The sequence below is a fragment of the Scylla paramamosain genome, chromosome 1, assembly GCF_035594125.1.
Source record: "Scylla paramamosain isolate STU-SP2022 chromosome 1, ASM3559412v1, whole genome shotgun sequence".
Lineage (NCBI taxonomy): Eukaryota > Metazoa > Arthropoda > Malacostraca > Decapoda > Portunidae > Scylla > Scylla paramamosain.
Genome location: NC_087151.1, coordinates 38,015,193 through 38,027,393, shown reverse-complemented (window position 1 = coordinate 38,027,393; position 12,201 = coordinate 38,015,193). Strand labels below are relative to the sequence as shown.

Here is a 12,201-nt window from a genome sequence, read left to right as displayed (position 1 = left end):
CCTCCCTATCTTAGATTCACTCTCCCTTCCCTATGCCACGTTTCTTTTCCCTTCCTCTCCCTGGTTCTTTGCATCATATTTTTTTTTTATCTACCCTTCTCTTCTCCAGTGACTATAATTTACCAAGTTATCTCTGAGTTCAGTTCATAGCAAACAGTCATTCAGATTTCTGTACCCTAATCATCTGCTCAGTGATTGGATTGTTCGAAGCGATTTCATATATATATATATATATATATATATATATATATATATATATATATATATATATATATATATATATATATATATATATATATATATATATATATATATATATATATATATATATATATATATATATATATATATATATATATATATATATATATATATATATATATATTATTGAGAAATTTACGTAATCATTACCTCCTCTGTACTCAAACGGTCAATATAATTAATAATACGTCAGTCAAGAAGCCTATACCAGATACGAACAGTCCAGCAAACTCCTCAGTAACTTGTTTGTTCGAACCAGTGTCGACACGGCTATGGTTCAGTTACTGGTTCAGTTGCCCGCGCCGCCGTCGCCTCCGCATCATTTTGGAAGAAGCGGCTGGCAGGGAAGGTAAATACGCTCGTGGAAGCAGCGAGGAGTAAAAGGTCGGTGTAAGGTTATGTTTTCGTGAGTTGCTTGTGGAGGTGGTTCTGAGAGGTTGTCATTGTGGTGAGGGTGGGAGGGGTAAGTGGTGCCGAGGAACTGGTTCACTGGCCCGTAGCGAGTTACGGCAAAAAAAGGATGGAATAATCACACTAGGTGAATGCAAGCATGTAAGTGGAGATCCCCCTGGCTAGTTTAGGTTCGGTTAGGTAATGTAATGTTAGGTTGTTAGGTTAGAATCCTTAAGAATAGTCCAGGGGGTAGGTCAAAGCACCCCCGCCTAATTTAGGTTAGATTAGGTAATGTTAGGTTACAGTCCTTAAGAGGGGTCCCAGGGTTGAAGCCCCCCTCCCCCTCCTATTCTAGGTTAGGTTAGGGGAGTCCAGGAACGGCGAAGCCCTCAGGTGTTTGATAATGTGTATGTTATGAAACTAGTACAAACTCGTGACATGGTGATGGATTGAGTAGGGAATTTAGTTCCTTTCTCTGCCTTTACGTTCCCGGTTTTTTTATTTATATCACCACCAAGAACTGGAATTCCTAGTGAAAGCTTAACTAAATGGTTTATAGTGTTGGACTTGAATGAAGGTAACGGATTTTTCTACACACACGGCATTGCAATACTTATGATAGGGGTAGTAATTATTCAGGTTGAGTTACGAAAAGATTGCGAAATGATTGTTGCTTCTTATTTTCTGTCCAGGTTCGCGTGCTGGCTGCTGCGTGCTCTAGGCTTCGTGTGGCGGCTGGGTGTGTTTGACGTCACTCAAATCTAAATCTCGTGGCCAACCTCTAGATGTTAACGACGTTCTTGGAGCACGCTGATAATCTGATAAGTAAGGCGGGAGACTTTTCTTCGTGTGATATACTATGATCGGTGTCACTAACCTCTGTTGTTATCGATGCTTCCGCCTGCTGACTGTTCTTCTCATTCCACATCTCGGTGCTAAAATGTGGAGCTGATTAACTTTGTGCCAACTTTATAACAATCATCACTTTTGTCCAAGCTTCAGATTATTTAACTGATATAATCGTAAGCCACGTTAGTGTGTTTTTATCTGTTAGTTTGTTGACTGAAACCAACACAGTTCACGTAAGATTAGATTCCGTGCTAGCAAAGTATGGCATTCTCCTCTAATCTCACTGGCACCACTTCAAGGGATAGGACGGCAACCAGACGGCGCACCGTCTGCCGCATCCACAACAGGCCGCGTCTAATCATTTGTAGGTCTTAGGACTCGGCCACAAGGCGCTTACCGGCAGTGCCAAGCTTCTTAATACCAGCAAACGAGCAAGGGGGGAATGGAAGAGGTATTAGTCCAGCCTCGTGTCATATCGTTTCGGAACAAGTTTTAATTTATTTATTTATTAATTTATTTTTTTATAATATTCATGTGGAGTGTTTGAATTCATAATTTCACGCCCCATAGACGGTGGGTATGACGGCCCTGGATGTTAGATCAGAGGACTATTTTGTGTACAATGTGGAAATTCTGTAATTGTTTCCCTTAAACACAGCAGTTATTGTATCGCGGTGGTGTGGCGTGTTCAACGCAGGGTGACATTGATGTGCTCGTTATGATTGTGCTGAAACACTATTCAGGAAAGGAAATTTCTACGAAGTGTTTGTTATTTCCTCTGCACAAGAAAATAAGCAGAAAGCAAATGTAATTTAGTTTATTCAAAGCCATGAACGCGAGATATTCGCAGTGCATTAATGTACAAAGCTCAGGTCTTGTCTAATGTTGAAACTCAGCCAAGGCAACTACATACACAAAAATTTGGCATTTTATGAAGATTCTCGAATTCTTACTACATGGAGCATGAACGTGTAAAGGGAAACAAATAATTAATTTGTGGTGGATTGCATCACCAACCGACAATCTCGAGTGGGGACGCTACAGTGAAGTAGCAAGGCAGACAGACAGTCATGCATATGCAATTTTATTACCTACAAACTACGATTTTATTATCCATTAACTAACGGAATAACACTTAACTAACGGAATAATCGAAAAGAGAAAAAAAAAAATTGCTACAATGGGATATCTTAACTTTACTCATTGTTCCTTCACATGCCGGTCCATCCCCAGAGAACTATACGCCGTGACCTCAACCGCGGGTTTGAAGTAAATCCAATGTGATTTTGTATGAAATAGATGGTAGAACAAGTTACGCTTTTTCATTTAGACTGTAATTTTTATTATTATTATTAATAATAATATTATTATTATTATTATTATTGTTATTATTATCATTGTTATTATTATTATTATTATTTTTATTTTATTATTATTATTATCTTTATCTTATTATTGTTATTATTATTTTCTTTTTTTTTATTATAGTAGCAGTCTCCAGTCATTAAAAATTACTAGTAAGTCTTTAGCCGCAAAAGGCGTGTAGAAAATATTGGTGCAACTGCTTGTGCTCTGAAGAGGCAGCGGAAGTCCCAGTTGTGCAAGTGTGATGAGGCCAAACAGTACACACCATTATGTTGATCATTTCAACATGTGGTTTGAGGTCTGTGCTTCTATAATGTTCTTGTTTTCAAAGCTTTTATCAACAAACAGTTCATAAATGTATAATCGTAAATGTACTGCCTTTGGCGGAATAGCAATTAAGTATCAAATGAATGGTGCACGCGATAGGAAGAACAAAAATGTGCTTTTGAGATGTATGGATGGTTGTCGCGACACAGGATTTGAAGCTAATGTAAAATAGAAACGTCACCTTATCGAAAATACAAAGTTAAATACTTCGAAAGAGGATGATTGTATTGAAGGCGAAATGAAATGTGTAGACATGGACTGGAGCGAGATGAGATATACGAATGTGTGTTTGCTTTACCACTTGAAATTGGAGGAAATTTTGTACTTCAGAGGTGTGAACACTTGTATAAAATAACGTATTAATACCAAATTCTGCTGCAGTAGATTTACTAGATGTATTGAGATAAGTGTCAAACGATGGCGATGGAAGTGTATGAGGACAGTAGGATCTTGGCAGTGTAGTAGTAATGTGAGGAAAGTGTACTGCTTACAGATGAGGACAAGTTGATAGTGTAAGGAAGCAGGTTTGTAATTTTTTTTCTTTTTTCTTTTTGACACCGTAGTTATCTTGTACACTTTAGACTTTCTGGCATTGGTGCGTCAGCTTGTCATACATATCAGTCTTGAGGTATACAGTGGAGGTGAATCCTTGTGTCGGTACGTAAACTTATGAAAGTGCTGAGCTAAGATAATTTGGAACAATTTATACGTTTATAGCTATTGTCCAATTTTGTAACATTTTGGGATATTGATATTACAAGGGGTAAAGATTTTTTATTAACTTATTAATTTTGCTTTGCAATGATATTTTTATATTTCAATATGGAATTTTCATTTTAGCAAACTATATGTTTGGCAAAGTCAACCACCGAATCTCATCTCAAACGTGGCTTGTTATGATGATGTCAACCACCGAATCGCATCTCAAACGGGGCGCTAATTTTAAACTACAAATTTTCAGAAAGAAAAGCGGCATGACCTTCCAAGGATTTTGTCGTGTGAGGAGGGCGGCAGGGAGAGCTCAGGTACACTCTGGCAACGTTGGAAGTAGCCAATGACAGTAGTACTTAATTATGTCAAGTAGGAAATACTTGAATTTATACAGTGTATGTGTTAATGATAATATTCTGACTCGTACTGTTTTATATATAATTACCGCAATATTTCCTGTCCTTGTTTAGACTTGTTTGTTTCCTTTCAGGTGACGCTGCTCTACGAACTATTGCAGCAGATGACCAGCACTACGACTGTTTTGTTTCATTATTTACTCACCGACGTGGGGAGGCGTCTTCTCGTAGTGGCGGGGCTTCAAGTATGGTCGGTGGTGCGACCTTCTTGGAGGTTGTTGTTGCTCGGTGCCCGTCGGCTCCAAGTCTTTGGTGCCACGATGTTGTTGCGGTGTCTTCCCTCCCCCCACCCAATTTACATTTTTATCAATTTCAAAATAGTAGTAGTAATGAGCGTTGTAACACTTTAGATATATATAATATTTATTATATAATATTGGGAAATAACATTGAATAGTTATATAATAATAACACGGGTGATTTCCGTGAAGCGTGCCTGTCGCCTATGGTGCGAAATATTTCACTCGTCAAGGAATGGGGTCAGGAACACATTTTTCCTCAGAACATTACTTATTTCATGATAGGCAAAATATATTCAGTTACTGACTGACTGTACTTGCTCCATTCCTATTGGAAAGAAAATAGGAAACCGTTTCTAGCTAGGGTCCCAAAAACACAGGGAATCCATTGACGCACCATCATCCCCCATCACTTCTCATATAATTGGAAAAGAAAAAAAAAAAAACGGTTCATGTGATTAGGGTGCAGCATCATCCTTAGCTTTTTTTCTTCTATCCCTTGCGCTGGAGCAGACGTACACGTATGAAGGTGGTGGTGGTGACGTCAGATCTTGCCACCCCCGCCCCCCTCTAGTTGAGTCCGCACTCTAGTTGAGTGAGTGAAGGTGCGTCAAAATGACGAATATTAATTTAATTCAAGTAACTTATACTACTATTTGAGCATACAGGGCACCATGTGAATCACTTCTCTCTATAACATATTTAAAACCAGTGTAAGTAAGAGCTGAGTGACGGTGCCAATTTTTCCAGAGACCGGAGGGTGATATTTTGGCCAACTATGCTGCACGAATAGCTGCTACATCCAGCAGTTTTCTTAAAGTTCACATTGTTAATGAGAGGTGCACATACACGAGGCAAGTCCGTGCCAGAAACGCCATTATTGTGTTGTGATGTATATATATAATAGTTTACTTTAAAACCTATTGGTAAAACGCACTTTAAAACTCGCACTCTACTACTACTACTAATGAGAGCCAAAAAGAGGGCGGTCTCTCATCACCAGCACCGTCCTCCTTCCATGCGCACACAGCTGGCTGATGATGACGTGGTGCTCCAATGATGACTGACAATCGATCTCTACTTTCTGGTTTTCGCTATAGCACCATGCAACACAATAATACCTACTACCATATTTGTTTGCCTTTGCTTATTCATATAATTTATTCTGTCTGTGGACAATACGAGTATTTTACATTTTTTGTTACAATTTTTGTTACAATATATAAAACAATTTTCTTGAAATATTTCATCATATGCGCACTCAAAGTCAAACGTAGCCTACACACTGACGACCTTGACTGACGTTGAAGACAGTGAGGCGCAGGTGATGGAAGAAGCATACTGTTGATATCCGTCATAAACCAACTGGTATTGTGTATAAAAAAGCCATACAACTGAATCCTCTCCTTTGATAAACATTTCATATATATTATATATATGTATTATTTATAAACACCAGCAGCACACGACATCCCATGGCCACTGCCTTCCATACATCACAGCTTTCCTTTTACCGGTCCATCTACTAAACCCACCCCCACTGGCTTGGGTACACAAGTTAGGAGCGAGGCAGTGCTTCCAATCATTCCCACATATTATATTACACAACTGTTATATTCTCTCAACTCTGGCACAACCACCTTCCCGTTCCCTGCGGCTGTTCTCTCTCTCTCTCTAGAGGACGAGCATCAGTCTGCCTTGCATCAGGTGTTGCCTTCACACGGCACACGTATGCTGCTGTAGCGGGCTGGCTGATTCCTGATCTGAAGGAGAAGAAGAATCTGCATCATATTGCTCTGCTGTCTGGTGAATTCACACGTCTAGCCCCAGACATGTTTCATGATGCATTGCATATTAAATTAAAGCTTTGTGTCACCTTGTATCTCTGTGATGGCTACGTTGAATGATAAAATAGTACTGCTTTCACCACGCGGCGGCAACACCTACAGGCGCCAGTATTCTGTATTCGTTGGGCTCACACTGTGCGTCGTGCTAGATTCATAACCGAATCAAAACTATGTTTTAACTTGTTGCATTAATAAATAATAATAGAATTCCAAGAGAAAAATTACCGAGTACTAATGCTCATCTAAAAATGTAAAATTTTACATGTCATCCATTAATATACCATTCATGTATCACCAATTATCGCTGTTGATAGGATTTTCTGCTGCTCGCTGCATTACTTTTATTTGTAATCCCACACTTAAAATTATAATACAGTTTTGAATGAATATCACTGAAGGCCCTTAATTGTCTCTTACTGACCATGATGACTACAACTCAGCAGACATACCAAGAGAAGTGATAGCTAATTATGTGAAATGTATGATGATCTAAGCAATGATACTTGAGACATCGCCTTAGTTTGACGTAATTATGCTATAGTAAGCAGCATTGGAGATGACAGAATGGAAGCCGTTTTAACAAGATGTTAAGCGTATATAGCTCAACGAAAAGGTAACACTATCATCATATCGCACTATTAAAGCAAAAAAAAAAAAAATCATCAGACGAACATGAAGCAGATGGAAGGCGAGACAATATTAACCTGCGACTTTGCTCAATTATCTCGCTCGCCTTACCGGTGCTGCTGCTGCTGGAGGGTGCGGCACCTGACTCCATACTCGTAGTTTACAACAGCAAGTCGAGTAAGCCGGCGGGTCTGCTGTGTTCTGGTGTGGCCGCGTGTGCTGCTCCCTGACCCGAGCTTCAGAGGAGCCTCACACAGAGTTGGGCCAAAGCCGAGCAGCGTCGTTATGATGTTAACAAGCTACCGGGTCACGATGGACACACACGACACTGCAAGATACGGAGGAGGTCAGTAATAAGTAACTGGGACAGAAGCGGCACTAGTAATAATGGCGTTCATGTGTCTGCTAAGGATGGACCACAGATGCAGATTATGTGAAAGTAAACTTTAACATGTTTGTCAGTCTTACAATTAAAGGGTTTGGCTGGAAGATCACTAGATCCATATCAAAAGAAAGGGAATAGGAACAATTATACAAAGACAAATTTAGTTTGTTTATGGACTGTATGAGGTGAGGTGTAAATGACCGGAGCAAGACTGGATAAGATGTCTGAAGGAGCTGTCCTACTGGTCAGGAAAAGTAAATTAAGGTAAGGTAAGGCAAGGCAGGATGATGAAAGTGTGAATTATGGAAAAAGGTCACGGTTAGCCCAGAACTTTTCTTCTCCAGGGCAACGTTCCAAACTTGCAGAGTGAACGTCACTTTTTTTTCTCATAACTAATACCAGTATACCCCAAAACACACACACACTTCGACCCATGCCACGCCACATTCCGCCCCCAAACACCCAACTCACAATGTACTTCACGTTTCACCATCGCTGTCCTGATCCTTACCGCACCGCACGCCCTTTCACCACACAATTGTGCACATCAGGCATCATTCGTACCTTAGTGTTCACTCTCATTCTAAAGCCACAAACGCCAACACCGATCACACTGCAGGCATGCATTACCTTCCTCTGACAGGCACAGTAACGTTTCTTTGCCTTCACATAATGCATTTTAGACAACATGGGGATCTTCCACTAGTAAAATCTTCCACTAACAAATTTTCCACTACTATGAAACGTAAAATTGTCAGTTCGAAAATTTTTGCAGATAAAATGAAAAATACCATCCTTGGTTCTGGATTTCGTGCAACTACTTCTACACTTTCGTTGCTTTTTTTAGGGGGTCATTCTTACTGCCATCTCTACCTGCTAGGTTGTCAGTGCATAAGAAAAAAAGAAAAGAAGGAGCCTTGACATCAAGCAGACCTATTCAATTATTCATTTCGCACACCCATGAACCTTGCGCCGCCACTCACGAACCTGGGGACACACACACACACAAAAAAAAAAAAAGTCTTGCCAGGGTGTAACATCATGCCTTCCATAAACTCTGGAGTCGAGGCAGCCAACGTAACACTTCTTGCAAAACACCAACACACGCACGCACACACAAGTGCTTCAAATACTTGAAATAGCAACACTACATGACCACCTGACTGACTTTCCACCTCCCCCACCTCTCTCTCTCTCTCTCTCTCTCTCTCTCTCTCTCTCTCTCTCTCTCTCTCTCTCTCTCTCTCTCTCTCTCTCATGCAAGCACGTCCACATAAAAAAGCCCTGACGCCAAAAGTTTGCGGCAAGAGGAGGTGGCGCCATCTGCACGTCGCGCCGGAGGGTCGTGGCGTGAGCTTTGTGAGGCTGTGGTGCATGAGATGGGTGTGCGTGTGTGTGTGTGTGTAGGGGGGGGAGCTGGCTGGTTAGTTTGCTCTTCGTTTCAGTCAGTCTTTCTCCATTTCTCTGAATCCGTCTTCGTCTGTCTGTCTGTGTCTGCACCTGTCTTCGTTTGTCTGTCTTTGGTCAGCTTTATATGCGACTGCTTATGGTTCTGTCTGTCTGTCTGTCTGTCTCTCTGTCCGTCTCTCTCTCTCTCTCTCTCTCTCTCTCTCTCTCTCTCTCTCTCTCTCTCTCTCTCTGTGTGTGTGTGTGTGTGTGTGTGTGTCTTATTGCAATCAGTCCACTCGACCACACGTGTCTGTCAACAAGGAAAATGTTAATTACTGATTCCCAAAAGTCACGTAAAAACAGGCACGAATATTTTAATTCTACCGCTGTCATAAACGAAGGAGTCGTGTGCATAAGAATACCAGATAAAAATGTAGCACTTAAAAAAACGAGTGATTAATTTCGTACTTGACTTGGGTTTCTTATTTCAATGGGTCCAAAAAACGAATGACGTATAAAGAGCATGTATTCTTTTATGGAGAACGAAAAATGCGTTTGATGAAAAGTGCGTTTTTATGTCGCAGTTTGGAATATTATCATGTCCAAGAGAGAAAGAGAGAGAGAGAGAGAGACAGACAGACAGACAGACAGACAGACAGACAGACAGACAGAGAGAGAGAGAGAGAGAGAGAGAGAGAGAGAGAGAGAGAGAGAGCTACTCAATATACAAATGGCGTGTATGGAATAATTTCAGTAATGATAAATCTTACCAATAGCTGTTCCTTATGTATTCTGTTGCCACCTCTCTGCAAAACAAACAAGGTTGGGGGGGGCGTGGTGGGAAAGCGGGGTTTTAATGTGAGGCAGGCCAAAATAGTCCAAATTTGGAAATCCCCAAAACTCTAAGAAAAATACACTACTTTCGGAAAAATCGCTAAGAATACGCAACAAACAGGAAATATCCTCACTCCCCCCCCGCAATACTCCCCGCACATGGTTGGAGGAACGAGGGATTGTTTTGTGGCCATGGTTACGTCATAGTGATGTGATCTGTCTTGCCCCCGCATCACCAATTCTAAGTCATGCCGATGTGGCTCGTCAATCAAACAAAATCTTCCTTTTCCTGCCAGTCACAGGACAATGCATGGACCTGTGAACTAAAGCTTTTCCAGTGAGCACCTTCAAGCACGCCACAAAAAATAAAATAAAATAAAATAAATAAATAATGATAATAATAATAATATAATAATAATCACGCTCTTACGAAGACTTACTTTTATGTTTTCCTTTTAGCACTTTTTGGGCAGCGTTACTTTTTTTCTTTTTTGGGCAGCGCCACAGCTGGTTAAAGTCCAGCACGGCCGACTTTCCACAGAACTCACTTTTTTTTTTTTTTTTAATACAGTTGAAATATCCACAAAGGTCCCTGGCTTTCCCATTGTAACGCAGCTACAAGTCGAGTAGACACAAATCATAATCAATACATCTGTCTGACGCCATGACAGAGGTAGAATGACGTTGTAGGGCAGCTTCCCTCCCCCCTGCTGCCATTGATGCCCTCGCGGAGGACTACACGCTGGTTATTTCCGAAGTACACAGCTTTGTTGAATTAGTGGCATTAGTGCAGTACAAATGTGTCGCGCATAAAACTTTCCTTGATATATATTAATATGACTAAGTTGCATTCAGTGCAACAGAAATATCAGTCAATAATACAGTAGTGAATAAAATACCTGCCACGGGACTAGTTCCCGTGGCGTGCTTGAAGGAGTTCACTGGTAAAGCTTCAGTGCGCAGGTCCATACGTTGTGCTGTGATTTGCAAGAAAAAGGAAGATTATTTGATTGGCGAAGCCTAACGTCATGTGATGCAGTCACTACCCGCATACCGATATACGAACACACGCATTACACTATCCCTCCAAGAGGGCCTCATCGGCATGGACTTAGAATTTGTGATGCAGAGCAAGACACATCACGTCACTGTAACGTAACTATGCCTGAATAAAAAACAACCCCCTCCCCCAATGTTGTACACTAAGTATTCATCACCATATTCATATAATTTAGATGCGCCATACGGAACCGCTATTGGTTAGGCTATCCAACAGTAAAAAAAATCAAAATAACACAACTAAACCAGCCCCAGTAAACTTTCACTCAAACAGTAAGTACATCACACTATAATAGATCACATATAACACCTAATCCTCACCTAACTGAAGGTTGCACTAATCCATAGACAGGCACACGAAACAAACCAATATTTAACAAAACTCACGATAGGCATGAATGTGGGATAGTGCTCGCTGGCAGGGCGTCCAAGGCACTGAGGGTCTGAGACACTCCCAGCTTGAAGCAACCCTAACGTGAATAAGTTGCCGTGACGTAATTACAACTAAACTTAGACAATAAGGAAGGTAACTTCATACCCGAGAGGAAAATGAGAATATGAAATGCCTACGTAGTGGAATAAAATACATGATTCAAGCGTTTATAGAATCTCTGTTGAAAATTAAAATACTATGCCGGTCAAGAGATATTCTCGGCACAGTTCCGAAATCTCGAGCACGGAGAAACAACAAGGCAACGAGGGAATACGTCAGGAATGGCTGAGGGTGGTGGAGTGAAGGTGCGTGGCTACCATGCGTTTCATGGGCCTTGACTCATCGTTTTTCGCAAATATCTTCGAAAGAAACATTCAGACCAGTAATGGTATTTCAGCACAGCGTAGTCTCCTTCAGCCGAGAAGGCATTCGAACAGGTGAACCGTCACTTAATTGTGACGTCAACAGTTACACTACTTCTTTCCCACCCTCCTCTCCCTTCCCTCCTTCCTCTCTCTCTCTCTCTCTCTCTCTATCTCTCTCTCTCTCTCTCTCAATACAAAATGCACGTAGCACGATTATTTCCATGTTTTAATCTTAAACCAGTACGTTAAAGACTAACAACTCGTCTGCAGCAAAAGTAGGTGAGCAATAGTAACACACTCATAATCAGTTGCGCTAATAGGTCTTGTTTAGTGTACTGACAATGATATTTATAAGAATATGTAAAAGCAACGAAAACAATATTATCAACAAAAAAAAAACTATAACATTCCTTAGATAGAAAAGCTGTAGTACTAACAACATTGAAAATAAAATACAACACATCTATCAACAGTATGAACAACAACAGCAACACTACCGACACCACTATTACCACCACTGCCACCACCACAACCATCACTACTACCACCACCATAACCACCACTACCAACATCAATAACGCCACCACTACCACCACCACCACCAACAACAACCATCACCACCACGTCACCAGGATATATTCTGTTAACAGGAACACTAATAGCAAGAACAGAAGTAGCGGCATCTCGGTTCTCCCTCTGCT

General features: G+C 40.8%; 2 long non-coding RNA genes across 2 annotated transcripts; one reads left to right on the top strand and one right to left on the bottom strand.

Moving 5' to 3' along the window:
* Positions 1 to 506: 506 nt before the first annotated feature.
* Positions 507 to 5,007, top strand: LOC135105132 (uncharacterized). The gene is made up of 4 exons (XR_010270720.1): positions 507 to 645; positions 1,347 to 1,479; positions 4,157 to 4,220; positions 4,397 to 5,007. It is a non-coding gene; the product is annotated as an uncharacterized LOC135105132 (long non-coding RNA).
* Positions 5,008 to 5,703: 696 nt separating this feature from the next.
* Positions 5,704 to 11,247, bottom strand: LOC135105128 (uncharacterized). Its single transcript, XR_010270716.1, has 3 exons — positions 11,090 to 11,247; positions 7,147 to 7,363; positions 5,704 to 6,324 (listed from the first exon to the last, which is right to left on the bottom strand). It is a non-coding gene; the product is annotated as an uncharacterized LOC135105128 (long non-coding RNA).
* Positions 11,248 to 12,201: the final 954 nt, after the last annotated feature.